The following is a 27429-nucleotide window of genomic DNA, read 5'->3' on the forward strand; positions in this document are numbered from 1 at the left end:
TGTGATCATGTGATGTATCTGACCCCAGGAATGTGTCAATAAAGTTTCCCCTTCCTGGGACAATGAATTCACGGTGTTCTTATTTCAATTTCCAGGAGTGTAATTTCGTTTGAGGGACTACCCCGCGCGGCGACTAATGAAGTACTTACACATTATACAATTCTTTAGTTATACACCAAAATAAGTTTTAACCTGGTTTATGTTCACTGATTTATAAAAAAAGCCTTTTTGCTTTCTGAAGTGGGCTATGATCTTTCTCAGGGTTGAAACTGTCTCCATGCCAAATTTCAACGACATCTGTTAAGCGGTCTAGTCACGAAAACGAAATAGACTGTGTTCTAAAGTAGAAAAACAACTGAGAGAAAGAAGCGGCGTCAGTTTCTGCAGCACGCGCCCATCATTTTGCAGGACAGTGTTCGGGCAGGCTTGGTTCAAGTCGCGACTGATTTTTATCGGTATATGGGGATGGGAAGCGCCGCACCACTCACCACACTCCCCGGACTTACGCCCTGGTGAGCTCAGCTTGGTTCCTAACGTGAAGGACGAACTTAAGGGTATTCGGTTCAGAGCTGTTATGGAGATGCGCCGGACAATCGACTGCTCCACTCGAACTACCTATACAACTGGCGTACCCAGGGGTATCCTGCTCTTTCGACGTAACTGGCGACGGGTTATATTAGGAGACCTATTCAAAAAACATCCGAGCTTTTTTAATTGTAGAAATCAACAATGGTATCAGGGCGTGTCTGCGCTCTATGGTTGCAGTTGTGGTATGTTAGCCTCGATATTCCCCTGACCTAGCACAGAGTGACATCTGGCTTTTCTCCAAACTGAAAGAGACTCTGAAGGGGATCAGATTCCAGAACAGGGAAGACATTATGCAGAATTTCACGGAGCAGTTGCGCACAATACCAAAAACTTTCCAGAGGTGCTTCCAGCAGTGGCAACAGCAGCACGGGAGTTGTGTCGAGGCTGAAGGGGACTACTTTGGAAGTGATTGGTACCAAACAATTGTATCTCAATAAAGATGATTTCATAAATAAAAGTCGGATTCTTTTTCAACAACCGTCGTACAGTGCTGGTGACGGCTTTGGGGAGTGAACCTTTGAATCCTGTTTCTATTTTGTACGAGTTGTAAATAAATACTTAGAAAACATCCCAAAACTTAAATGTTATTAATGTAGAGTAATGAAATGACGCTAATACACTTGTCTAGATAATATATTTAAGTGATTAACATTGCAAAATCACCAGGTAACGCAAGTGCGAGAAAAGCCATTCGAAATGGGAAATGCTGTTACACTAGTAGCCGTTGCAACAACCGGAATGTTGAACGCAAGCATCAAAAAGTTAATGCATTGTGTTGTGCATGTCAGTTTGTACTATGGAGTTCCAAGTGTATGGTACTTGGACGGTCAACACAGGGACGGTTAATGCTGTTTGCGGATAATACTGAGTTGTCTGATGATATCCCATACGTGCTCGACTGGAAACAGATCTGGTGATCGAGCAGGCCAAGGCGACATGTCGACACCGGTATGTGGGCGAGCCTTATCCTCTTAGAGAACAACCCGTGTAATGCCCAACAGCACAAGAGGTCGAGTCACCAAACTGACGTACACATTAGTAGAGTGCGTGGGATATAACCACGAGGATGCTCCTGCTGTCCTATCAAATCGTACCCGGCACGGTAACTCCTGGTGTAGGCATGGTTTATCTAGCATGCAGACGGGTCGGTTTCAAACCTCACCTGACCTCCCCCTAACACACACACGACCGTCACTGTCGCTGAGGCAGAACCAGATTTCACCAGAGAACACAAGAGACCCCCACCCCGTCCTCCAATAAGCTCTCATTTGACATCACTGAAGTCACAGTGGTGGTGGTGCGCGGTCAGTGGAATGCACATTACCCAGGAGTCTGGCTCGGGGCTGTCACTGAAGTAACCGATTTGAAACAGTTTGTGGTGCCAGCAGCTGCTGCAGGTGCAGTATGTTGCTCCACAGTCCTACGCTGATAACGATGGTCCTCCCTCTCGGTAGCGCCACGTCGCTATTCGGAGCCCGGTCTTCTTCCGGCTGTACATTCTCGTGACCACTGCTGCCAGAAATCATGTACAGTGGCTACATTTCTGCCAACTCTCTGCAGTGCTGCAGAAGAAACATCCACCTTCTCGTAGCTCCATCACACGACCTCGTTGAAACTTAGTGAGGAGCTCGGAATGCCGTGTTTGTTCCCTTAAACGCATTCTTGACTAACATCAGTTCACCACGACCATTCTCAAAGGTCATTAACGCTCATGACTGTTAAAGTGTATAAGTAAACTTTATTTCCATCCTCATAGTGACGCTACTAGCACCACTCTTATGCGACTGGCGCGAAATCTGAATAGACATCATCTTTCAGGTGTAGAAACACGCCCACCAACATTTGTTTATGTCACACAACTAGTCCATGGTGTTGCGACTTTTTCTCCCCCCGGCCGGGTTGTTGCCACTACCTTTGTATGTTGTTTAAAACCGGTTTCAGTGGAATCTGGAAACGAGTCGACTTGATCCTTCCATTATAATTCGACCATGACAGACGAAGAGACTCATAGAGCGTCCCAGAAATTTCCAGGCTCCAGTGTCGCGACCCTGGAGCAGGCGTGGATCGCAGCGACAGAGCCCTTGTCGCCCATACACCTCAGTACCAACTTCCAAAACAACAGCACCGATCCGACCACGACCAAACAGGAAGTGCAGAGCATCTCCCAGAAGTAGCTCCGGGACGTAAACATGACAATAGCCATGGTGGTGTCCACGACATATCAGTCGCTGTGCAGGCAGGAGCGAAACCAGTTCAAGCAGATGGAGAGGCTCACGCTGCACCACGAAGGGCTCACCGCCACTTCCTACGACTCGGCCCTGGCGCCTGTGGGGGCACTATACCATCGGGTCGCCGCCCTCGCCAAGCCTTCCACCAGCGAAAGTGCCCCACAGGTAAAAATCTAATCTGACAGGTGTATCGCAACTGCTGCATGTTTGGAACTAAGCTGTTGTACAGGTTCCGGCAAGAAGACCGTCCCATATTTCAAACAGTAGTAACAAACAAGCAACAAACAACCAACCAACCAAAGATTCAGAGAAAAAATTTTCTTTTCCCATAAATTTGCTATAAAGTTATAGGTAACTTTAAACATTTAAATTATGATGAAGGCATTCTTCGAAGAGTTGAGACCTGGTTAATAAGACTGAAAATTGTGACCGAGGGCTGATTTTGTTTCATCTTTATTCAGAGGAACAATATAAATACCATGCCAGTTTACATCGGCTGGTTTTAAAAATTATGTCTGGTAAATGGCATCCTCCATTGTTGAGACACTGAAGAAACCTTTTCCAGAAGTTCTCCATGGTCCTTCAGTGGAATGACACCCACTTCCTGGGTGATTTCCTCCTTAAGTTCTCGCAGGTTTGAGGAGCAATATTTGTACACTTGACCCTTTATGTGTTCCCAAAGAACAAAAATTACAAGGCGATAAATCGGGTGGCTTTGGGGGCCAGACGATATCTCCTCGTGAAGGCAGAACAAGTCCAGAAAACAACTCAGTAAATCATCGATGACGCACCGAAGTGTCACACGATGGCTGTGAAGTGGTCGTTGCTGAAGCTCCTGACGGTTTTTTACTGTGAGGAAGCGGTAATTTTATTTGTTTGCAGTACCTGATAATTGGAAGCAAACCTCAAGAGAAGAAATCAAAACAGCGCCAGAGGCGATCGTCTCAAGAATTCGCAGTCTCTCAATTCTAGGGTAACCATCATCATGGGAGTGCCAAACACTTTGAGGACTGCCCAACGGACACACAAACAAACACACACACACACACACACACACACACACACACACACACACACACACACATTTTACAGAGTCATTAACAGTCCGAGGTCGGCCAGCAGTGCAGATCCTGATGTTTCAAAGTTCAAAATCGAATAGCTTTTATGTCAGGAACAGAACCACGTCGGCCAAATTCGAATCGAATGTGAAACGCTCGCTGAGTAATAATCACGAAAGGACCATTACGAATATATACACTATCTGATCAAATGTATCTGGACACACCCAAAAATATATGCGTTTCGTATTAGGTGCATTAGGTGCATTGTGTTGTCACCTGTTCCCAGATATTCCGTATCAGTGACCTCAGTAGTCATTAGACAACGTGAGAGAGCAGAATGGGGCGCTCCGCGGAATTCAAGGACTTCGAATGTGGTCAGGTGACTGGGTGTCACTTGTGTCATACGTCTGTACACGAGATTTCCACACTCCTAATCATCCCTAGGTCCACAGTTTCCGGTGTGATAGTGAAGTGGGTGGTCTAGGGGTAGCGTGGAAGCTTGAACGTGGTAGGGAAACTAGGAAATCTGAAAAGGGAAATGCAAAGGCTCAATCTAGATATAGTAGGGATCAGTGAAGTGAAGTGGAAGGAAGACAAGGATTTCTGGTCAGATGAGTATCGGGTAATATCAACAGCAGCAGAAAATGGTATAACAGGTGTAGGATTCGTTATGAATAGGAAGGTAGGGCAGAGGGTGTGTTACTGTGAAAAGTTCAGTGACCGGGTTGTTCTAATCAGAATCGACAGCAGACCAACACCGACAACGATAGTTCAGGTATACATGCCGACGTCGCAAGCTGAAGATGAACAGATAGAGAAAGTGTATGAGGATATTGAAAGGGTAATGCAGTATGTAAAGGGGGACGAAAATCTAATAGTCATGGGTGACTGGAATGCAGTTGTAGGGGAAGGAATAGAAGAAAAGGTTACAGGAGAATATGGGCTTTGGACAAGGAATGAAAGAGGAGAAAGACTAATTGAGTTCTGTAACAAGTTTCAGCCAGTAATAGCGAATACCCTGTTCAAGAATCACAAGAGGAGGTGGTATACTTGGAAAAGGCCGGAAGATACAGGAAGATTGCAATTAGATTACATCATGGTCAGACAGAGATTCCGAAATCACATATTGGATTGTAAGGCGTACCCAGGAGCAGATATAGACTCAGATCACAATATGGTAGTGATGAAGAGTAGGCTGAAGTTCAAGACATTAGTCAGGAAGAATCAATACGCAAAGAAGTAGGATACGGAAGTGCTAAGGAATGACGAGATACGTTTGAAGTTCTCTAACGCTATAGATACAGCAATAAGGAATAGCGCAGTAGGCAGTACAGTTGAAGAGGAATGGACATCTCTAAAAAGGGCCATCACAGAAGTTGGGAAGGAAAGCATAGGTACAAAGAAGGTAGCTGCGAGGAAACCATGGATAACAGAAGAAATACTTCAGTTGATTGATGAAAGGAGGAAGTACAAACATGTTCTGGGACAATCAGGAATACAGAAATACAAGTCGCTGAGGAATGAAATAAATAGGAAGTGCAGGGAAGCTAAGACGAAATGGCTGCAGGAAAAATGTGAAGACATCGGAAAAGATATGATTGTCGGAAGGACAGACTCAGCATACAGGAAAGTCAAAACAACCTTTGGTGACATTAAAAGCAACGGTGGTAACAATAAGAGTGCAACGGTAATTCCACTGTTAAATGCAGAGGAGAGAGCAGATAGGTGGAAAGAATACATTGAAAGCCTCTATGAGGGTGAAGATTTGTCTGATGTGATAGAAGAAGAAACAGGAGTCGATTTAGAAGAGATAGGGGATCCAGTATTAGAATCGGAATTTAAAAGAGCTTTGGAGGACTTACGGTCAAATAAGGCAGAAGGGATAGATAACATTCCATCAGAATTTCTAAAATCATTGGGGGAAGTGGCAACAAAACGGCTATTCACGTTGGTGTGTAGAATATATGAGTCTGACGATATACTATCTGACTTTCGGAAAAGCATCATCCACACAATTCAGAAGACGGCAAGAGCTGACAAGTGCGAGAATTATCGCACGATCAGCTTAACAGCTCATGCATCGAAGCTGCTTACAAGAATAATATACAGAAGAATGGAAAAGAAAATTGAGAATGCGCTAGGTGACGATCAGTTTGGCTTTAGGAAAGGTAAAGGGACGAGAGAAGCAATTCTGACGTTACGGCTAGTAATGGAAGCAAGGCTAAAGAAAAATCAAGACACTTGCATAGGATTTGTCGACTTGGAAAAAGCTTTCGACAATATAAAGTGGTGCAAGCTGTTCGAGATTCTGAAAAAAGTAGGGGTAAGCTATAGGGACAGCCGGGTCATATACAATATGTATAGCAACCAAGAGGGAATAATAAGAGTGGACGATCAAGAACGAAGTGCTCGTATTAAGAAGGGTGTAAGACAAGGCTGTAGCCTTTCGACCCTACTCTTCAATCTGTACATCGAGGAAGCAATGATGGAAATAAAAGAAAGGTTCAGGAGTGGAATTAAAATACAAGGTGAAAGGATATCAATGATACGATTCGCTGATGACATTGCTATCCTGAGTGAAAGTGAAGAAGAATTAAATGATCTGCTGAACGGAATGAACAGTCTAATGAGTACACAGTATGGTTTGAGAGTAAATCGGAGAAAGACGAAGGTAATGAGAAGTAGTAGAAATGAGCACAGCGAGAAACTTAACATCAGGATTGATGATCTCGAAGTCAATGAAGTTAAGGAATTCTGCTACATAGGCAATAACATAACCAATGACGGACGGAGCAAGGAGGACATCAAAAGCAGACTCGCTATGGCAAAAAAGACATTTCTGGCCAAGAGAAGTCTACTAATATCAAATACCGGCCTTAATTTGAGGAAGAAATTACTGAGGATGTACGTCTGGAGTACAGCATTGTATGGTAGTGAAACATGGACTGTGGGAAAACCGGAACAGATGAGAATCGAAGCATTTGAGATGTGGTACTATAGACGAATGTTGAAAATTAGGTGGACTGATAAGGTAAGGAATGAGGAGGTTCTACGCAGAATCGGAGAGGAAAGGAATATGTGGAAAACACTGATAAGGAGAAGGGACAGGATGATAGGAAATCTGCTAAGATATGAGGGAATGACTTCCATGGTACTAGAGGGAGCTGTAGAGGGCAAAAACTGTAGAGGAAGACAGAGATTGGAATACGTCAAGCAAATAATTGAGGACGTAGGTTGCAAGTGCTACTCTGAGATGAAGAGGTTAACACAGGAAATGAATTCGTGGCGGGCCGCATCAAACCAGTCAGTAGACTGATGACCAAAAAACGAAAGTGAAGTGGAAAGGTGAAGGGACACGTACAGCACAAAAGCGTACAGGCCGACCTCACCTGTTGACTGACAGAGACTGCCGACAGTTGAAGACAGATATAATGTGTTACAGGCAGGCATCTATACAGACCATCACACAGGAATTCCAAACTGCATCAGGATCCACTGCTAGTATTATGGCAGTTAGGAAGGTGAGAAAACTTGGATTTCACAGTCGAGCAGTTGCTCATTAGCCACACATCACGCCAGTAAGGCCAAACGACGCCTGGCTTGATGTAAGAAGCGCAAACATTGAACAGTGGGAAAACCTTATCTGGAGTGACGAATCACGGTACACAATGTGGCGATCCGATGGCAGGTTGTGTGTATGGCGAATGCCTGGTGAACGTCATCTGCCAGCGAGTGTAGTGCCAATAGTAAAATTCGGAGGCTCTGGTGTTATTGTGTGGTCGTGTTTTTCATGGAAGGGGCTTGACCTCTTGTTGTTTTGCGTGGCACTATCACACCACAGGCCTACATTTATGTTTTAAGCACCTTCATGCTTTCACTGTTGAAGAGCAATTCGGGGATGGCGATTGCATTTTTCAACACGATCGAGCACCTGTTCACAATGCATGGCCTGTGGCCGAGTGGGTACACGACACTAACATCCCTGAAAAGGACTGGCCTGCACAGAGTCCTGGCCTGAATCCTTGGGATGCTTTGGAACGCCAACTTGGTGCCAGGCCTCACCGATCGACATCGATACCTCTCTTCAGTGCAGCACCCAGTGAAGAGTGGGCTGCCACTCCCCAAGAAACTTCCCAGCACCTGATTGAACATATGCCTGCGAGAGTGGAAGCTGTCATGAAGGTTAGGGGTAGGCCAACACCATATTGGAGTCCAGCATTTCTGATGGAGGGCGCCACGAACTTCTAGGTCATTTTCAGCCAGGATACTTTTGACCACATAGTGTACAACAAACGTACTGTCCTCACCTAGTCAAGCCACTGCGCCTACTGAAAATGGCAGGCATACCAGCATCGATCGATACCACCTCAACATTAGTATCCCCACTATAGCTCACAGAGTGTCCCCATCACGTACGGGAGGTCCTTTTGCCGGACCGTGTACGTTAATAACCTTGCAGACAGTATCAATACTATCCTCAGACACTGTTGAACACAACTAAAGGGTCACTTTTTCGAAGCCCCATAATTGTTTCCCGCTGCAGAGTCGAAGTTAGAAGTTTGGCTCAAAGGTGCCTGCAACCTTCCTGTGTAATAGTTCTGAAACGATGCGCTCTGCGACTTCACACTCGGCGTGAGCGACGCTTCAAACTGCAAGGGTCAACACATGCCAGAGAAAGGCCAGAGCTCAAAAGTTCATGTGACATTTAAAGTGGGTTAATGAAGTCACATTGGCAACAACTTTCACCATAATCCTGTCCAACATCACCGCGGTCGTGTCACGCGATAGGAAGGTCGTCACACCCCTGTTACCCACATATCACCCATTCTTTTGACGCCTGTGTCATAGAGCCAAAAACCGCACACCCAGCGTTGGAATCACGGGGGTTTCGTATAGGTGACCGAGGAAAACATTTGAGATATACCGCTTCTCAGAACCAACATGCAACGATCTCAGGGAATGACATACAAGGTTTTTATAAAAATTAATGAGACTGATTCTCTGCTGACGCGACTGTACTTCACAGCGCGAGCTCGCCGGGGGGCCGAAAACGCGCGGCGTGCCAGTCGCGTTGAGTGGACACGTCACAAAGTCGTCGGTTGTGGTGCAACAACAGTTTAGTGTGAAACTAGGAAAATAGGGTACGGAAACGTTGGATATGTTTCGGCAAGCCTGCGGCGATGATTGCCTGTCAAAATCCCAGCTTTTCAGGTAGGTGAAGAACTTTAAATAGGGCGAGGAGAGCTGAGGACGAGGACCATTCCGGACGCCCTTCAACCAGCAAAACTGACGATTACATCGGCCGTGTGGGCGTTTTATTGAACACCGACCGTCAGATGAGTGTCAAGATGATAGGAGACCACCTCGGACTTGCAAAATGACAGTGCACAACATCATTACCAGAGAATTGTCGACGAAGAAGATCTGCGCCAAGATGGTCCCGAAGATTTTCTGAGACATTCAAGCACGTATGGACGCAAGAAAATCTGCAGAGCCTTTAAGCTGATCCGGAATTTTTAGATAAATCACCGGAGACGAAACCAGGGTGTTTCAGGACGACCTGGAGACAAAGCGCAATAGTGCCGAATTGCACACTGCAGCATCCCCAAGACCAAAAGAGGCTGGCATGAGCAAATCGAAGGTTAAAGCCATGCTGACGGTGTTTCGGTGTCAGGTGTAAGTGACCAAGAGACTGAAAGCCAGGGTCCACTGCGTGAGGCCATTCATCGCTAATGAACGGAAGCTGCATGATGACAATGCACCAGACCCTGTAAAGGGCGTCACTGGAAGCACGCCTTCTCTTGCAACCACACATTTCGCGGTCAAAAATAACAGGGCATTGAGCAACAAAACGACGTCATCGACCCCTTTCTTTGGGGTGTGCCTCAGCACACTTTTTCTTTGCTATACAGGATGTTACAATTGCATACCTGTCTGAACCATTCGACGGGATTTGAACGTGATCTGAAGTCGCAAGGGACAATTATGCTTTTTCAGCCATGTTATATCAGGCCATCCTCTGGTGTTATCACGGAAGGGCTACACATTCACACATGCGTGAATAAAATGGCAAGGGTCCCTCTAAGAACCCCCAGTTCGGCAACATCCTCGGTGTCTTCTGCGCACCTTTCTTGGACACCTTAAAGATGTACCTGTCTACAGGGACACTAATTTCTAGGCACGAGAGTGAATGGAATCCCTTTCAACATCCCCCAGGCCTGTATTACACTATCATACTTCTTTGACAAAGAAATATGATCAAATATTTATCAAATTTCCTTGACAAGGCTCCTCGACAAGGCTCTTTGCGTGTCGCTAGAAAGGAGTGTTACATTGTCGTCATATTTTTTGTCAAAGTGCAAGATGGTGGGCCACAATAACCGGTTATTATGCGCTGCAGTTGCTTGTACCGCAGTTGCATTGTGTATGCATTTAGAAGAGAAGCGGTGGAAAAAAAGAAGGTTGTGTCAAGCCATGGGTCTTATGTCGAGACGATAAAAGCATTCAGCAAAATTTGTCATGAGAGCTGCAAGTAGTGGACGTCAGATCTTATACAAATTACTTACGGATGGAAGAGAGTGAATTTTAGTACCTTCTCAGTATAGTGGCTCCTAATATTAGAGAGCAGAATACTCACTTCGGAGTGCTAGATGTGCATAAGACAGGTTCACCGTAACACTGTGATAACTTACTTCAGGAGAGAGTTACTCTAACTTACTATACAGCCCTCTAAATACCATAGTGCACATTAACCACAAGAAGTACAGAAACGTGTCAAGTGATTTATAATGCACTGAACGAGGGATATCTGAAGATAAATATGTGTTTAGTTCACTATGTAGGTAATTAAGAACTATTTTATTTTCGAATAATTTAATTAATACAATTAGTTTTCCAACAAATACAAAATGAATTAAAAGTACGAAATAGATGAACACTTTTTATCTTGTGGCATCCACAGTTCAAATGTAGACGAACTAGAATAGGAGAGCAGCAAATATTTTTTATTTTAAGGTGTGTCGTCCTCTATCACAGCTTGCTTTTAGCTGGCTTGGTGTAGAGGTGGATGGCTGTAGCTGTGATTGTGGACACACACACACACACACACACACACACACACACACACACACACACACACACACACACACACAACCTTGCAGCCATGTTTACAAACACGCTTCAGATATCAAACAGCTGTAGTGATGCCAGCGCTTCAAGTGGTTACATTTCACACTGCAGGGAACAGAAGACGAACGACTTTTATGATCAAATCTAGGGCGAAGCGCTAGATCTGATCATATTTCTTTGACAAAAGGCGAGATTTGACAAAGTTCCTTATTACACTATAAACTTTTTTTGATGTAAGCATTTGATGAATCATCTCTTACAAAAAAATATCGTGGTGTAATACCGGCCTTAGATTCCGCATGTGGCCAGCAGGTACTAGTTCTGCAATGTAGTGAGTGCTGCTCAGCTGAGATCTGCCAAAACGGTTCTCTGTCATGCCTGTGTCTATGAATCACTGGATGGCTGTCCCTGTACAGGGAAATTTTTTAAGTGCCCAACAAAGGTGAGCAGGTAACACTGAGGATGGTGCTTAACTGGAGTTCCAGCCTGTGTACCAAAGCAAGAACTGTAGTCGCGCTACACGCCAATGGCGTCACGTGACGGTCAATAGCGTTGTAGGCCTACGATTTCCTCAGAGAAGGGCTGAACCGGAACGCGGGGTGGGGTGGGGGAGGTGCGGAGGAGGTTTCAGCAGTATGAATGGTTGTCAAGAACGTCGTTCGGTTTCATACTTCCTGCGAACTGTCGTTTTCGACAGCGAAATGTGTGGAAATCGACGCACCAAGACAATGAGTGTTTTCTTGACGCCCTTTATGCCACCCCTGAGGCCTTTCCGTGTTAATTCTGAGCGGCTATGCGCCAGCCATAACAAAACTATGTGACTCAGCGCTGGGCCTCGCGGCTCTGACTTGCATGACACGGACGTCAAAAGAATGGGTGAAATGTGGACAAGGCAGGCCGTGGCAACCTTCCCATCTTGTGACACCTCCGCTGTGGCGTTGACCAGAACTATGGTGAAATTTGGTGCCACTGTGACGTCAGTAACCGACCTTACTCCTGAGCTGTGCAGCATTTTGTTCGTTGAACCGTCGCCGCGTCCGAAGCTGACCGGCCTCATGTTCTCGCACCATTATAATTGAAGGTTAGACCACCTCTGAGTCAAATTTCAAATCTATGCCTCGCAATGGAAGACAGTTATGGGATTTCGAAAAAGTGAGTCTTTTCCTGTGTTGCACAATGTGTAAATAAAGTCTGGACACGTTTTCAGTCGGATCGTTATAAGAGTTCAAAGTGGGGCACAATTTGGCAACTTATTGCATACGTCCAGAAACCTGCAACTATGATATCAGAGAAACACGACGGGAAACAGTCAAATCACACAAACAACTGGTGTAACAATTTGTAAAGATTTGAAATATAATGATCGCATAGCCTTCATCGCTGGTAAAGAAGAAAAAAAGGTGGCAGTCTTAAGATCGGACGTCGGACGTGACACGCCGTCAGATAAAGAGGTTGTTATATCTGAACAATTGGAATTGCCTTCACCTAGCACGCCAGCTAAAAAAGACGACGCCAACGAGCTGGATAATCAAGCAGGCGAGGTTTCAGCGAATTGTAACAATGAACTGCCGCCTAAGAATGACAAAGTTATTGGACCTAATTGTTCTAATCTTGAGTGCTCTTGGATGACAACTGACAACACCTCCTCCTCATTTCATATTTCACCTGAAATTCTGATGCCATTGCCAAAAGTTAACGAAAGCACGAAAAGGGCGAAACGGAAAGGGGAAAACCCATGTTTTAAATGATCTGAAGTACAAAAAAAAGAGTTAGAAGTCATTATTAAGGAAAAATAGAAAAGAACTTTGCCAAAGAAGATAGAGCAAAGAAAACACTATTTGCGAAACAGAATAAAATTAAGAATTCAAAAAAGAAAAATAGGGCCTGAAGATAAATGTAAAAAAGGAGAGAGAATACAATACTAACGAGAGTGATTACGAGGAAAGTTATGACTGTGCGTGTTTATATTGTGGTGAGTTTTATTCAAAATCAGTTGAAGGTTGGGTCGCTTGTTCCACGATTCTTGTGCAGGAATAGATAGCGAAGGTGATGAGTCTTTCCTCGTGTGTGAATTTCGTAAATAGCCTTAAGAAAAGGATACAATACATGAAAACTGTAGTTTGACATTAAACTCAATCTATACCGAGCAAGCCAATATTTTCTGCAATTCCGATAATTTTATAGGTTTTTATAATCACTTGTACTTACCACCCCTATCTGCCCCGTGCACGGGGCAGAATGGAGCAATTGACATACCTTTCTGTTTTTGAACGAAAAAAATACTGTTCCTTTATTTTATGGCAATGTTCTGGTAGTTTTGTGATTAATAAAACATAATATGTTCATACAAAAATTGGTAACTCTCTTATTTAACACTTTTGTACTTTTAATCAAATGTATGACAGATGCAGTGAAAGAAACTATGAACTTAAATGACTGCATATACACCATTAAGTGCAATACAACTTCATATTCAATTTTCTGTAACTTTTGTAACTTAATGTACCTTTCCTCTCAAACCATTTATCCCAGAACCATGTAATTCTAACGGTCAGTTGTCTTACTCGACATGCATGAAGTAATATTTTTAATGCTTCCTACTATATTATAAAAAACCCTATGGTCTTTTTATTTTTGAAATTTGCCCACAAACATCTTACTAAACATTTCCAAAATTACACTATTAACATATTATTCATGAAAGGTTGGTTGGTTGTTTGAGGTTTAAGGGACCAAACAGCAAGGTCATCAGTCCCTTGTTTCAAATATGCCCCATTCCGCTAATGGGACATCTCAGGAAAGTCAGAACAAAAAAACGGAAAAAGGGGAGGAGGAGGAGATTAGTGTTTAACGTCTCGTCGACAGTGAGGTCATCAGAGACCCACGGAAAAAGGTAAAAACGTAAAAGGGCAGTCATGTTCTCATTGGTAAAAAACAAAATGAGGGAAGTCGGCAAGAGAACGAACCCAACACTATGCTGAAGCAGCATAGGCAAGACCACCTGTGACTTAAAAGGTGCAATTGCTGGAATGTAGGAATACGTATGGGAAAAGGAGACTAAGCAATACTTTAAAAAAAAGGTAAAAACAGAGTAAAAGGGGAAGAAAGAGGATCTCTGTCAGGGAGGTGAATCGGGAATCTCCGATCACGGCTTACCGTGGGAGACACCCAAACACTCACCGCCCTGCCCCAACACCAGAGAGAGACTAAAAACCTTAAAACTGAGAATAAAAACCACTTTCCCGGAGGAAACCGAGAACCAGAGAGACCATCCGGGATTCGTCAGCCAACATCAAAGGTAAAGTGTGGGAGACACTGTACTTAGCACGCAGAGCCAAAAGAAGGGGGCATTCAACCAAAATGTGGGCTACTGACTGGAAGGTTGGTTGGTTGGTTTAAGGATTAAAGGGACCAAACTGCGGAGGTCATCGGTCCCTTTTTCCAAAAAACCTTGAAATACCCACAGAGAATAAAAAACGTTCAACAGAATAGGAGATAGACGACACAGAACAAAAGAAACGTAGACAAGGACCACACAAAACGAAATAAAATCACACAGAGTGTGACGGTGGTTGGCCGACCATAGGAACAAAAAAGGAAAAGCCAACCACCGAAAACACGATACGACAGAAAACTGAGTTTAAAACCGTAGGCCAAAGGCCAGAATCAACACAAAACAATAAAATAAAACAAACACTCATATTAAATGATAAAAACCCCCTGGCCGAATAAAACACAAAACTAACCCAGCCATAGCAGGGTCACCTGTTAAAAGGGCAGGGAGCGTGTCAGGCAGTGCGAACGTCTGCCTGAGCACAGCTAAAAGCGGACACTCCAATAAAATGTGGACCACAGATAAAACGGAGCCGCAGCGACATAGAGGTGCGTCCTCACGGCGCAATAAGTGGCCGTGCGTGTGCCGAGTGTGCCCAATGGGCAGCCGGCAGAGGACAAAAGACTCCTTGAGGGAGACCTGCATGGACGACCGCCACACAGTCGTCGTCGCCTTGATTGGACGGAGTTTGTTGGGCGTGGGCAGATTGCGCCATTCAGCGTCCCAAACCGATAGAACTTCGCGGCGTAAGATTGCCCGCAAATCAGTCTCCGGGAGGCCAATCTCCAGAGATGATTTACTAGTGGCCTCTTTCGCCAGGCAGTCAACATTCTCACTGCCGGGTATCCCAACATGGCCTGGGGTCCACACGAAGACCACAGAGCGGTCGCAACGCGCAATATGCAGGGACTCATGGATAGCCATCACCAGACGAGAACAAGGAAAACACTGGTCGAGAGCTCGTAAACCGCTCAGGGAATCGCTACAGATAACGAAGGACTCACCTGAGCAGGAACGGATATACTCTAGGGCTCGAAAGATGGCAACCAGCTCAGCACTGTAAACGCTGCAGCCAGCGGCAAGGAACGTTGTTCGGAATTGTCCCCTAGAGTTAGCGCATAACCGACTCGACCAGCAACCATCGAGCCGTCAGTGTAAACAATGCCAGAGCCCTGATACATGGCCAGGATGGAATAAAAGCGGCGGCGGAAGGCCTCTGGAGGGACTGAGTCCTTCGGGCCCTGTGCTAAGTCGAGCCGAAGGCAAGGGCGAGGCACACACCACAGGGGTGTACGCAGAGGTGCCCGGAAAGGAGGTGGACCAGGGAAAAACCCAAGCCTGGAGAGAAGTTCATTGACGCGTACGGTGATAGGACAAGATAAAGCCGCGGCTCAGGATGGACTGTTCGGCGCCGGCAGAAATGCATGACGCGGGTCTTGGCAGCCGGAAACTGAAAACCATGCACTACAGCCCAAGACTGCGCCTTGCGGATAGCGCCCTGTAGCTGACGTTCAACAGCGGCAATGCCAGTAGAGCTGTAGTAAAGGCAGAAGTCGTCAGCATACAGGGAAGTGGAGACAGAATTTCCCACCGCTGCAGCGAGCCCGTTGATGGCGATTAAAAACAGGCAGACACTGAGGACAGATCCCTGTGGAACCCCGTTCTCCTGGACTCGGGAGGAACTATGGGAGGCTGCGACTTTCACGCGTAAGGTACGATACGACAGAAAATTGCGGATAAAGATCGGCAGAGGGCCCCGAAGACCCTATCCATGATGCGTAGAAAGTATGTGATGACACCATGTCGTATCGTATGCCTTCCGCATGTCGAAAAAGACAGCGACCAGGTGCTGACGGCGGGCAAAGGCGGTACGGATGGCCGACTCCAGGCTCACCAGATTGTCGGCGGCAGAGCGGCCTTTACGGAACCCACCCTGAGACGGAGCCAGAAGGCCCTGTGACTCCAGTACCCCATTCAACCGCCGGCTCACCATCCGTTCAAGCAACTTGCAAACAACGTTGGTGAGGCTAATGGGACGGTAGCTGTCCACCTCCAAAGGGCTCTTGCCCGGTTTCAAAACAGGGATGACAATGCTTTCCCGCCATTGCGACGGAAACACACCCTCGACCCAGAGACGGTTGTAAACGTCGAGGAGGCGTCGCTTGCAGCCCACTGAAAGGTGTTTCAGCATCTGACAGTGAATTCGATGTGGCCCAGGAGCGGTATCAGGGCAAGCGGCAAGGGCACTGTGAAATTCCCACTCACTGAATGGAGCGTTGTACGATTCAGAATGGTGGGTGCGAAATGAAAGGCTCCGACGTTCCATCCGCTCTTTAATGGAGCGGAAGGCCAGGGGATAATTGGAAGAAGCGGAACTCATAGCAAAATGCTCTGCCTAGCAGGTTGCAGTGACGCCGGAGTCAGTACAAACTGCCCCATTCAGTGAGAGCGCAGGGACGCTGACCGGGGTCCGATAGCCATAGACGCGTCGAATCTTGGCCCAGATCTGCGATGGAGTGACATGGAGGCCAATGGTGGACACATACCGCTCCCAGCACTCCTGCTTGCCTTGGCAGAAAGGAGGCGGGCTCGCGCACGCAGCCGTTTGAAGGCGATAAGATGGTCTATGGATGGATGTCGCTTGTGACGCTGTAGCGCCCGCCGGCGATCTTTAATCGCTTCAGCCACCAAGGCACAGTCCGCCGCCGAGGGGACCCAGAAGAACGGGGAATGGCAGATGCGGCGGCAGTAACGATGCCGGTGGTGACCGATTGAACCACCGCATCAATGTCAGCATTAGAGAGAGGCTCAATAGCGGCAGTGGAGGAGAACAAGTCCCAGTCAACCTTATACAGAGCCCATCTGCTAGGGCGCCCAGAAGAGTGTCGCCGTGGCAGTGACAGAAAGATCGGAAAGTGGTCACTACCACACAGGTCGTCATGCACTCTCCATTGGACAGACGGTGAGGCTGCAGATGGAAAGGTCGATGGCAGAGTACGTGCCATGCGCCATGCTGAAGTGTGTGAAAGAACCATCATTTAAAAGCGAAAGATCGAGCTGTGCCAATAAATGCTCAATGGTGGCGCCTCGACCTGTCGCCACCGACCCACCCCATAGAGGGTTATGGGTGTTGAAGTCGCCCAGTAACAGGAAAGGGGGCGGCAATTGGGCTATCAGCGCAGCCAGGATAAGCAGCGCAACATCATCATCCGGTGGAAGGTAAAGACTGCAGACGGTAACAGCCTGTGGTGACCACACCCGCAAAGTGACAGCCTCTAAATGTGTTTGTAGAGGGACAGACTCGCTGTGAAGAGAGTTAAGGACATATATGCAGACGCCACCAGACACCCTTTCATAAGCTGCCCGGTTCTTATAATAACCCCGATAGCCACAGAGGGCAGGGGTTCGCATTGCTGGAAACCAAGTTTCCTAAATAGCAATGCAGAAGAAAGGGTGAAGGCTGATGTTGCCGGAGCTCAGCTAGATGGTGGAAGAAACCGCTGCAGTTCCACTGGAGGATGGTATTTTCCATGTCTGTGAAAGGCGTGACAGGACTGGGAAGGCAGATTACGCCGCTGTATCACCTGCTGCCTCCGATGGAGCACCCATGCAAATGCTATCCATTGCGTCCGAGGGACCGGTGAGATCGAGGTCCTCAGTGGATGCCAGAATCTCCACCTCGTCCTCAGAGGCAGAGCTTGTAGGAAGCAGTGGGACGGGTGCCACTGCAATATCATTGGTCTTGGGGACTTTCTCCTTTTTCTGCTTATCGCGCTGTGCCTTCAGTGGTTCAGGCTTCATGGGCTTAACTGGGTCAGTCTCAGGGACAGACGACGACCGTGAGGCCCTACGACCAGGGACCAGTGGTGGTTTCAACCACTTGCGGGCGTCCGCTTTTCCACTGGTCGGAACTTGCGAAGGGAGGTCTCCAAGGGATTTCTTCCTGGCGAGAGTAGCTGAAGAAGTCTTACGCTTCTCCGGCTGGGAAGGGGGAGTTGATGTCCCCGATGGTTGGGAGGGCGTTGCTCCTGAAGAAGATGGAGCAGGAGCAACAGGGTGTGAAGTGCCCCCCACAATCAAGGGGGCTGTTGGATGCTGACCAATCATAGAACCATCTGTATGGGACGACACAGGAGATGGAAGAACCGTCGTTGCAGCAGCGGCGTACGTTGACGTCACTGGCACAGGATGGAGCCTCTCATATTTCCGCCTAGCCTCAGAGTAGGTCAGGCGGTTCAGGGTTTTATATTCCATTATCTTCCTTTCTTTCTGGAATATCCGACAGTCCGGCCAGCAAGGGGAATGGTGTTCTCTACAGTTAACACAGATAGGAGGCGGGGCACATGGAGTATTGGGATGCGAAGGACATCCACAATCTCTACACGTGATGGTGGAAGTACAGCGAGATGACATGTGTCCGAACTTTCAGCATTTAATACACCGCATTGGAGGAGGGATATATGGTTTCACATCACATCGGTAAACCATCACCTTAACCTTTTCGGGTAACACATCACTCTCAAAGGCCAAGATGAAGGCACCTGTGGCCACCGGATTATCCCTCGGACCCCGATGGACACGCCGGACGAAGTGAACACCTCGTCGTTCTAGGTTAGCGCGTAGTTCATCGTCGGACTGTTGAAGAAGATCCCTGTGGGAAATAACGCCATGGACCATGTTTAAACTTTCATGGGGAGTGATGGTGACGGAAACATCCCCCAACTTGTCGCAAGTGAGCAACATCCGTGACTGGGCTGAGGATGTCGTTTTGATGAGCACAGAATCAGAGCGCATTTTGGACAAGCTCTCCACCTCCCCGAACTTGTTCTCCAAATGCTCCACAAAAAACTGGGGCTTGGTCGACATAAGCGATTCCCCATCAACCTGCGTACACACGAAGTACCGGGGTGAATATTCCCCACTGCCTTCTTTAGCCAGGTGTTCCTCCCATGGAGTGGCCAGGGAGGGAAGCGATCTATGATCAAATTCCTTCCCATTGAGGTTAGACCTCGATCGCTTAGAGACTGCTGGTGGAGGCCCACCAGCGAGAGATAATGTACCACGCTTTATTGCCACCCACTCCGACTAGGGGCTCTCCCCACGGGCGCCACCCAGCCACAGCAAAGAGCACCTGGTAGGATGGCCTTTGCCGGGAGTCCCGATGTCCCAGAGGGATAGGCATCTACTCCTTGGCATACGTGGGGAGGTAGCAGCCCAGGCATCAGCAGTGCGATCCCTGAGTAGTCATGGGGCTACCACCAAGAGGATACATGACGACCCTACCACAATGGACTGGCTACCGTGCTGGATGTCGGGTGTCGAAATATCCATGTACATCACGAGGGCAAAGATGGAAGTGCACAATGGAGGGAATGTATGCTATCGGGAACACACTTCAGCGGATGTGGCCGGAAGCTCGATGTACATCCAACTCCATGACAATACTGGGTGTGCCAGATCTTAGGGCAAGATGGATGTAAGATGCATCACGTAAGGCGTCCTTCCCCAAATGGTGCGCACTAACGGAAAATTCTGAAATGTAGTGGTCAAACCCCTTAGAGGACCAACATATTGAAGGCCGAAACAGTTGAGACTCCTTTTAGTCGCCTCATACGACAGGCAGGAATACCGCGGGCCTATTCTTATCCCCAAACCCGCAGTGGGGCTGACTGGATGGCTCCACAACCACATAGTGGGGGTGGCTCATCATGCAAAAGAAAACCATGGGTCAGCCTGGTATGGCCAATGCGGAGACAACACAGTGTGGACGAGTCCTTTCGGGAGAGACAAAAGGAAGTACGCCACAGGCCTGGTGTCACCTTAATCGCACGAAGTTTATTAGACAGGGGAGTAGCCTCCCAAGAATTGGCCCATGACTGCGCGAAGTGGGATTTGATGTGAAGCCGTAAATCCGCTGCAGGAGGGGTTACAGAAAACGGGGGGTAAGTAACTGCTCCCCCAGCCAAACGATCAGCGAGCTCATTACCCGGGACTTCCACATGGCCAGGGACCCAAAGGAAGTCAATGGAACAAGCAGCACGGTGAATATCAGCGAGATGGTCATAGATGGCAGAGACCAAGGGATGGCGCCAAAAACACAGGTCAATAGCAAGAAGGCCACTCATCGAGTCTGTACATAACAAAACGCGGTTGTGTAGGGACTGTTTAATAAAGGTAAGGGCCTGGGAAATTGCTGTCAATTCCGCAGTAAACACCCCACATGTAGGTGGCAGCAGATGACTTTCCGTTCCAACAGAGGACGTGAAGGCATACCCAACATGATCAGCAGATTTAGAGCCATCAGTGTAAAAAGCAACAGCATCCCTAAACTCCCATAAAATTTGGCGGAAAAAGGAACGGAACACCAACGGGGGGATGGAATCCTTCGGACCGCGGCGGAGATCAATCCGAATTCGAGGCCGAGAAACTAACCAAGGAGGGGTGGAGGGGAGGGGGCGAGGAAGACAGGACAAAGAAGGAAGCTGAAAATCACGGCAAAGAGACGCAAGGCGGAGCCCAACCAGTAACCCGCCCGAGGGCCGGAGTCGGGTGGGTGACGTCCATGGTCTGGGAACAGGATAGAATAGGAAGGATGAGTGGGAGATGAACGGATAGTGAGTGCATAAGACACCAGAAGCTCGGACCGCCGAACCGAAAAGGGGGGGGGGAGATCCCTGCTTCAACCAGGAGACTATCAACAGGGCTAATAGGGAAGGCACCGATGGCCAAACGGATACCACGATGGTGGACTGGATCCAGCACGTGCAGTGTGGAAGGAGCAGCTGAACCATAAACTTGACAACCATAGTCCACGCGAGACAAAACTAGAGCATGATAAAGACGGAGGAGGAGGGAACAGTCCGGACCCCAAGAAGAGTGGGCAAGGAAGTGAAGGACACTGAGTTTACAAAAACATCCTACCTTCAGGAGTCTGATATGGGGCAGCCAATTGAGCTTGTTGTCGAAAAGAAGACCCAGGAAACGAAACTGTGGGATCACAGGCAATCGTTGTGCAGCGAGATAGAGCTCTGGATCGGGGTGGATCGTAGTACGGCGACAGAAGTGGACCACTCGCGATTTTAAATGAGAGAATTGAAACCCGTGTGAGAGGGTCCATGCCGAGGCATGCCATATAGCTACCTGGAGCTGCCGTTCTGCAGATGCCATCGAGGAGGAACTAACCCAAATGCAGAAATCATCCACATACAGGGCAGGGGCGACCAAGGGACCGACAGAGGCCACAAGTCCATCGATAGCAATGAGGAAAAGAAGAACACTCAAGACAGAACCCTGTGGAATGTCCGTCTCCTGGGTCTGTGGAGAACTAAAAGCAGTACCAACTCGAACTCTGAATGACCGATGGATCAGGAACTGGCGGATAAAAATCGGGAGTGGGCCCCGAAGACCCCACTGATGAAGGGTAAGTAAGATGTGATGGCGCCAGGCCGTGTCATAGACCTTGCGAAGGTCAAAAAACACTGCAACCAAATGGCGGCGATGGGAAAAAGCCTGCCGAACTGCGGATTCCAAGCGAAGTAAATGATCGATTGGAGACCGTCCCTCTCGAAAGCCACACTGGTAAGGGGACAATAGATCCCGAGATTCGGGGACCCAATTGGGCCGACGGGCTACCATCCGTTCAAGTAACTTACAAACAACATTGATCAACCTAATTGGCCAATAGCTGTCAACAGATAGGGGGTTCTTACCAGGCTTAAGGACAGGAACCACAATGCTATCCCTCCACTGAGAAGGGAAGTCACCCTGGAGCCAGATACGGTTAAACACCCGAAGATGATGATGCTGTTGTGGAGCACTGAGATGTTGAAGCAGTTGGTTATGAATGGAATCTGAGCCAGGGGCCGTATCATGAGAAGAAGATAGAGCAGAAAGAAATTCCCATTCAGTAAAAGGTTCGTTGTAAGATTCTGACTCACAAGGGGTGAAACATAAGGTGGAAGCTTCAGCCCGCTGTTTTTGATGAAGGAAAGCAGCTGGCTAGGAGGCTGACGCTGATGCCACTGCAAAATGTGTCGCAAGATGTTCTGCAAGAACTAATGGGTCCATACAAATGCCATCTGGGAGGTGAAGGCCTGGGAGGGTGGACTGCCGATGGCAACCTTGGAGAGAGCGAAGTGTAGCCCATACCTGTGACAGAGGGACAGTAGAACCAAGGAAAGAAACGAATCGTTCCCAACATATCCGCTTGCTCTGTTTGATTAAATAACGGGCTTTAGCGTGAAGGCGTTTAAAGGTAGTAAGGCTGGCTACGGATAGGTGCCTCTTAAAGTGTTGCGAAGCTCGACGGCGATCACGGATGGCAATGGCAATGGCTGTACTCCACCACGGGACTTGCCGGCGACGAAATGGTCCAGATGAGCGCGGGACAGCAAGGCCAGCAGCGCGAACAATCGCGTCAGACACGGCACGTAGGACGTCATCAATACAACCAGACAAAGAGCGAGAAAACACGACCTGTGCAGTGTATAGAGGCCAATCGGCGCGTTGGAAAGACCAACGAGGTAACCTGTCCATCGGGGAGCGGGAAGGGAGCGTGATAATCAACGGGAAATGGTCACTATCACAAAGGTCGTCGTGTGGCGACCAGTGTAATGAAGGGAGGAGAGAGGGAGAAGAAAGAGAAAGATCAATGGCAGAAAAGGTACCATGATCGGCACTGAAATGAGTAGGGGAGCCATCATTAAGAAGGCACAGGTCGTGGTCTGCAACAAATTGGTCGATAAGAAGACCTCGTCTAGATGGAAAGGCACTGCCCCACAACGGATGATGAGCATTAAAATCCCCAAGGAGGAGGAAGGGAGGAGGAAGTTGCTGAATAAGGGCCGTTAAGGCAGCAGGTGTAAGAGTCCTGTCAGGAGGGAGATAAAGGTTGCAAACTGTGACCGCAGAGTCTAAGTGGACCCTAACAGCAACCGCTTCCAATGTAGTTTGAAGAGGAATCCACGTGCTAGCAATATCTGTACGGACCAACGTACAAAGCCCACCAGAAGCCCGAAGGGGTCCGACCCGATTTCGACAGAAAACACGGAACACACGGAGGGTCGGTGAGTGAGCATCAGTAAAATGAGATTCCTGGAGAATCACACAAGCTGCAGAGTAGGACAAAAGAAGGAATTTCAATTCCGGAAGGTGACGATAGCATCCATTACAATTCCATTGGAGAACCACAGAACGATGGTTTAAATGGGGGCTGAACACGCTAAAGCCAGTCATACCGCCGGGTCCCCACCCGTCACCGACAAGGAGGGGGCGACACCCATAAACGACTGGTCAGAATCCGGTTGTGAAGTCGGGGAAGGGACCTCCGGTGACACCACAGGCTCTTTGTCCCGGGACTTATGTTTCTTCTTCTTTTCCGGCTGAGATCGAGGAGGGCTGTGTGGCATAAAAGAGCCAGCTGCAGCAAGATCAGGAACAGAAAGAGACCGGGCGACCTGGGGGCCGACAGACCGCGGCTCTCGCGGTCATCGCGCGGCAGCAGACCTTTGGCCCGGAAGGTGCCGGGAAGGTGCATCCCGGGAGAGGCGCCCTTGACCGGCAGACGCCGAAGGAGTGGGACACTTCTCCGGCTGGGGATTGGGAGCAGCGCCCATAGGAGGTGTGGGAGCCGCAGGGGAGGGGGGGGGGGGCGGAGGAGAGGGGTCCGGGATGGGGGTAAGGAAGGGGGAGGAAGGGGTGTAGATGTAACCAAGGCGTAACTAGATATCATGGACACAGGGTGAAGTTGTGTATATTTCTTACGGGCCTCTGTGTAGGTTAAACGATCGAGGGACTCATACTCCTGTATCTTCTTTTCCTTCTTATATACTGGGCGATCTGATGAACGTGGAGAATGACTACCATGACAATTTACACAGACAGGAGGGGGAACACAGGGACTCCCCTCATGGAGTGGACTGTGGTCACCACAGAGAGGGGCCTGTCCCACTTCTATTGAAGCTTACACATCAGACAAATACCTTTATGTTGTTGTTGTTGTTATCTTCAGTCCAGAGACTGGTTTGATGCAGCTCTCCATGCTACTCTATCCTGCGGAAGCTTCATCTCCCAGTACCTCCTGCAACCTACATCCTTCCGAATCTGTTTAGTGTATTCATCTCTTGGTCTCCCTCTACGATTTTTACCCTACGCCGCCCCCCAGCACTGTACTGGTGATCCCTTGATCCCTCAGAATATGCCCTACCAATCGATCCCTTCTTCTAGTCAAGTTGTGCCACAAATTTCTCTTCTCCCAAATTCTATTGAATACCTCATTAGTTATGTGATCTACCCATCAAATCTTCTGTAGCACCACGTTCAACTGCTCTTCCAAGAGCTTTGCTGTCTCTGACAGAATTGCAATGTCATCGGCGAACCTCAAGTTTTTAATTTCTTCTCCATGGATTTTAATTCCTACTCCGAATTTTTCTTTTGTTTCCTCTATTGCTTGCTCAATAAACAGGTTGAATAACATCGGGGATAGACTACAACCCTGTCCCACTCCCTTCCCAACCACTGCTTCCTTTTCGTGCCCCTCAGCTCTAATAACTGCCATCTGGTTTCTGTACAAATTGTAAATAGCCTTTCGCTCCCTGTATTTTACCCCCGCCACCTTCAGAATTTGAAAGAGAGTATTCCAGTCAACATTGTCAAAGCATTCTCTAAGTCTACAAATGTTAGAAACGTAGGTTTGAACTTCCTTAATCTATCTTCTAAGGTAAGTCGTAGAATCAGTATTGCCTCACGCGTTCCAGTACTTCTATGGAATCCAAACTCGTCTTTCCGCGAGGTCGGCTTCAACCAGTCTTTCCACTCGTCTGTAAAGAATTCGTGTTAGTATTTTGCAGCAGTGGCTTATTAAACTGGTAATTTTCACATCTGATAACACCTACTTTCTTTGAGATTTGAATTACTATATTCTTCTTGAACTCTGACGGTATTTCGCCTGTCTCATACATCTTGCTCACCAGATGGTAGAGTTTTGTCAGAGCTGACTCTCCCAAGGCAGTCGGTAGTTATCATGGAATGTTGCCTACTCCCGGGGGATTGTTTCGACTTAGGTCTTTCAGTGCTCCGTCAAACTCTCCACGCAGTATCGTATCTCCCATTTCAACTTCATCTACATTCTCTTCCTTTTCCGTAATATTGTCAGGTACATCGCCCTTGTACAGACCTATATACTACTCCGACCTTTCTGCTTTCCCTTCTTTGCTTAGAACTGGCTTTCCATCTGAGCTCTTGATATTCATACAAGTGGTTCTCTTTCCTCCAAATGTTTGTTTAATTTTCCTGTAGGCAGTATCTATCTTACCCCTAGTGATATGCGCCTCTACATCCTTACATTTGTCCTCTAGCCATCCCTGCTTAGCCATTTTGCACTTCCTGTCGATCTCATTTTTGACACGTTTGTATTCCTTTTTGCCTGCTTCATTTACTGCATTTGTATATTTTCTCCTTTCATTAATTAAATTCAATATCTCTTCTGTTACCCAAGGATTTCCACTAGCCCACGTCTCCTTACCTACTTGATACTCCGCTGCCTTCATTATTTCATGCTTCAAAGCTACTCATTCTTCTACTACTGTATTTCTTTCCCCCATTCCTGTCAATCGATCCCTAATGCTCTCCATGAAACTCTCTACAACCTCTAGTTCTGCCAGTTTATCCATGTCCCATCTCCATCAATTCCCACCGTTTTGCAGTTTCTTCAGTTTTGATCTACAGTTCATAACCAATAGATTGTGGTCAAAGTCCACATCTCCCCCTGGAAATGTCTTACAATTTAAAACCTGGTTCCTAAATCTCTGCCTTACCATTATAGAATCTATCTGTATCTCCAGGCTTCTTCCATGTATACAACCTTCTTTTATGGTTCTTGAACCAATTGTTAGCTATGATTAAGTGATGCTCTGTGCTAAATTCTACCAGGCAGCTTCCTCTTTCATTTCTTCCCCCCCCCCCCCCCCCCCAATCCATTTTCACCTACTACGTATCCTTCTCTCCCTTTTCCTACTACCGAATTCCAGTCACATGACACTTTTCGTCTCCCTTCATTATCTGAATAATTTCTTTAATGTCATCACACATTTCATCAATATCTTCGTCATCTGCGGAGCTAGTTGGCATATAAACATGTACTACTGTGGTAGGCGTGGGCTTCGTGTCTTTCTTGGCCACAATAATGCGTTCACTATGCTGTTTGTCATTCCACATGAACCGCTGGTGGGGAGGCTTGCGTGCCTCAGCGATATAGATGGCCGTACCGTAGGTGCAACCACAACGGAGGGGTATCAGTTGAGAGGCCAGACAAACGTGTGGTTCCTGAAGAGGGGCAGCAGCCTTTTCAGTAGTTGCAGGGGCAACAGTCTGGATGATTGACTGACCCGGCCTTGCAACATTAACCAAAACGGCCTTGCTGTGCGGGTACTGCGAACGGCTGAAAGCAAGTGGAAACTACAGGCGTAATTTTTCCCGAGGGCATGCAGTTTTACTGTATGGATAAATGATGATGGCGTCCTCTTGGGTAAAATATTCCGGATGTAAAATAGTCCCCCATTCGGATCTCTGGGCGGGGACTACCCAAGAGGACGTCGTTATCAGGAAAAAGAAAACTGGCGTTCTACGGATCGGAGCGTGGAACGTCAGATCCCTTAACCGGGCAGGTAGATTAGAAAATTTAAAAAGGGAAATGGATAGGTTAAAGTTAGATATAGTGTGAATTAGCGAAGTTAGGTGGCAGGAGGAACAAGACATTTGGTCAGGTGAATACAGGGTTATAAACACAAAATCAAATAGGGGTAATGCAGGAGTAGGATTAATACTGAATAAAAAAAGTAGGTTTGCAGGTAAGCTACTACAAACAGCATAGTGAACGCATTATTGTGGCAAAGATAGACACGAAGCCCACGCCTCCCACAGTAGTACAAGTTTATATGCCAACTAGCTCTGCAGAAAAAGAAATTGAAGAAATGTAGGATGAAATAAAAGAAATTATTCAGGTAGTGAAGGGAGACGAAAATTTAATAGTCATGGGTGACTGGAATTCGAGAGTAGGAAAAGGGACAGAAGGAAACATAGTAGGTGAATATGG

This window comes from Schistocerca serialis, unplaced genomic scaffold, assembly GCF_023864345.2.
Source record: "Schistocerca serialis cubense isolate TAMUIC-IGC-003099 unplaced genomic scaffold, iqSchSeri2.2 HiC_scaffold_1351, whole genome shotgun sequence".
In the NCBI taxonomy this organism is placed as follows: Eukaryota; Metazoa; Arthropoda; class Insecta; order Orthoptera; family Acrididae; genus Schistocerca; species Schistocerca serialis.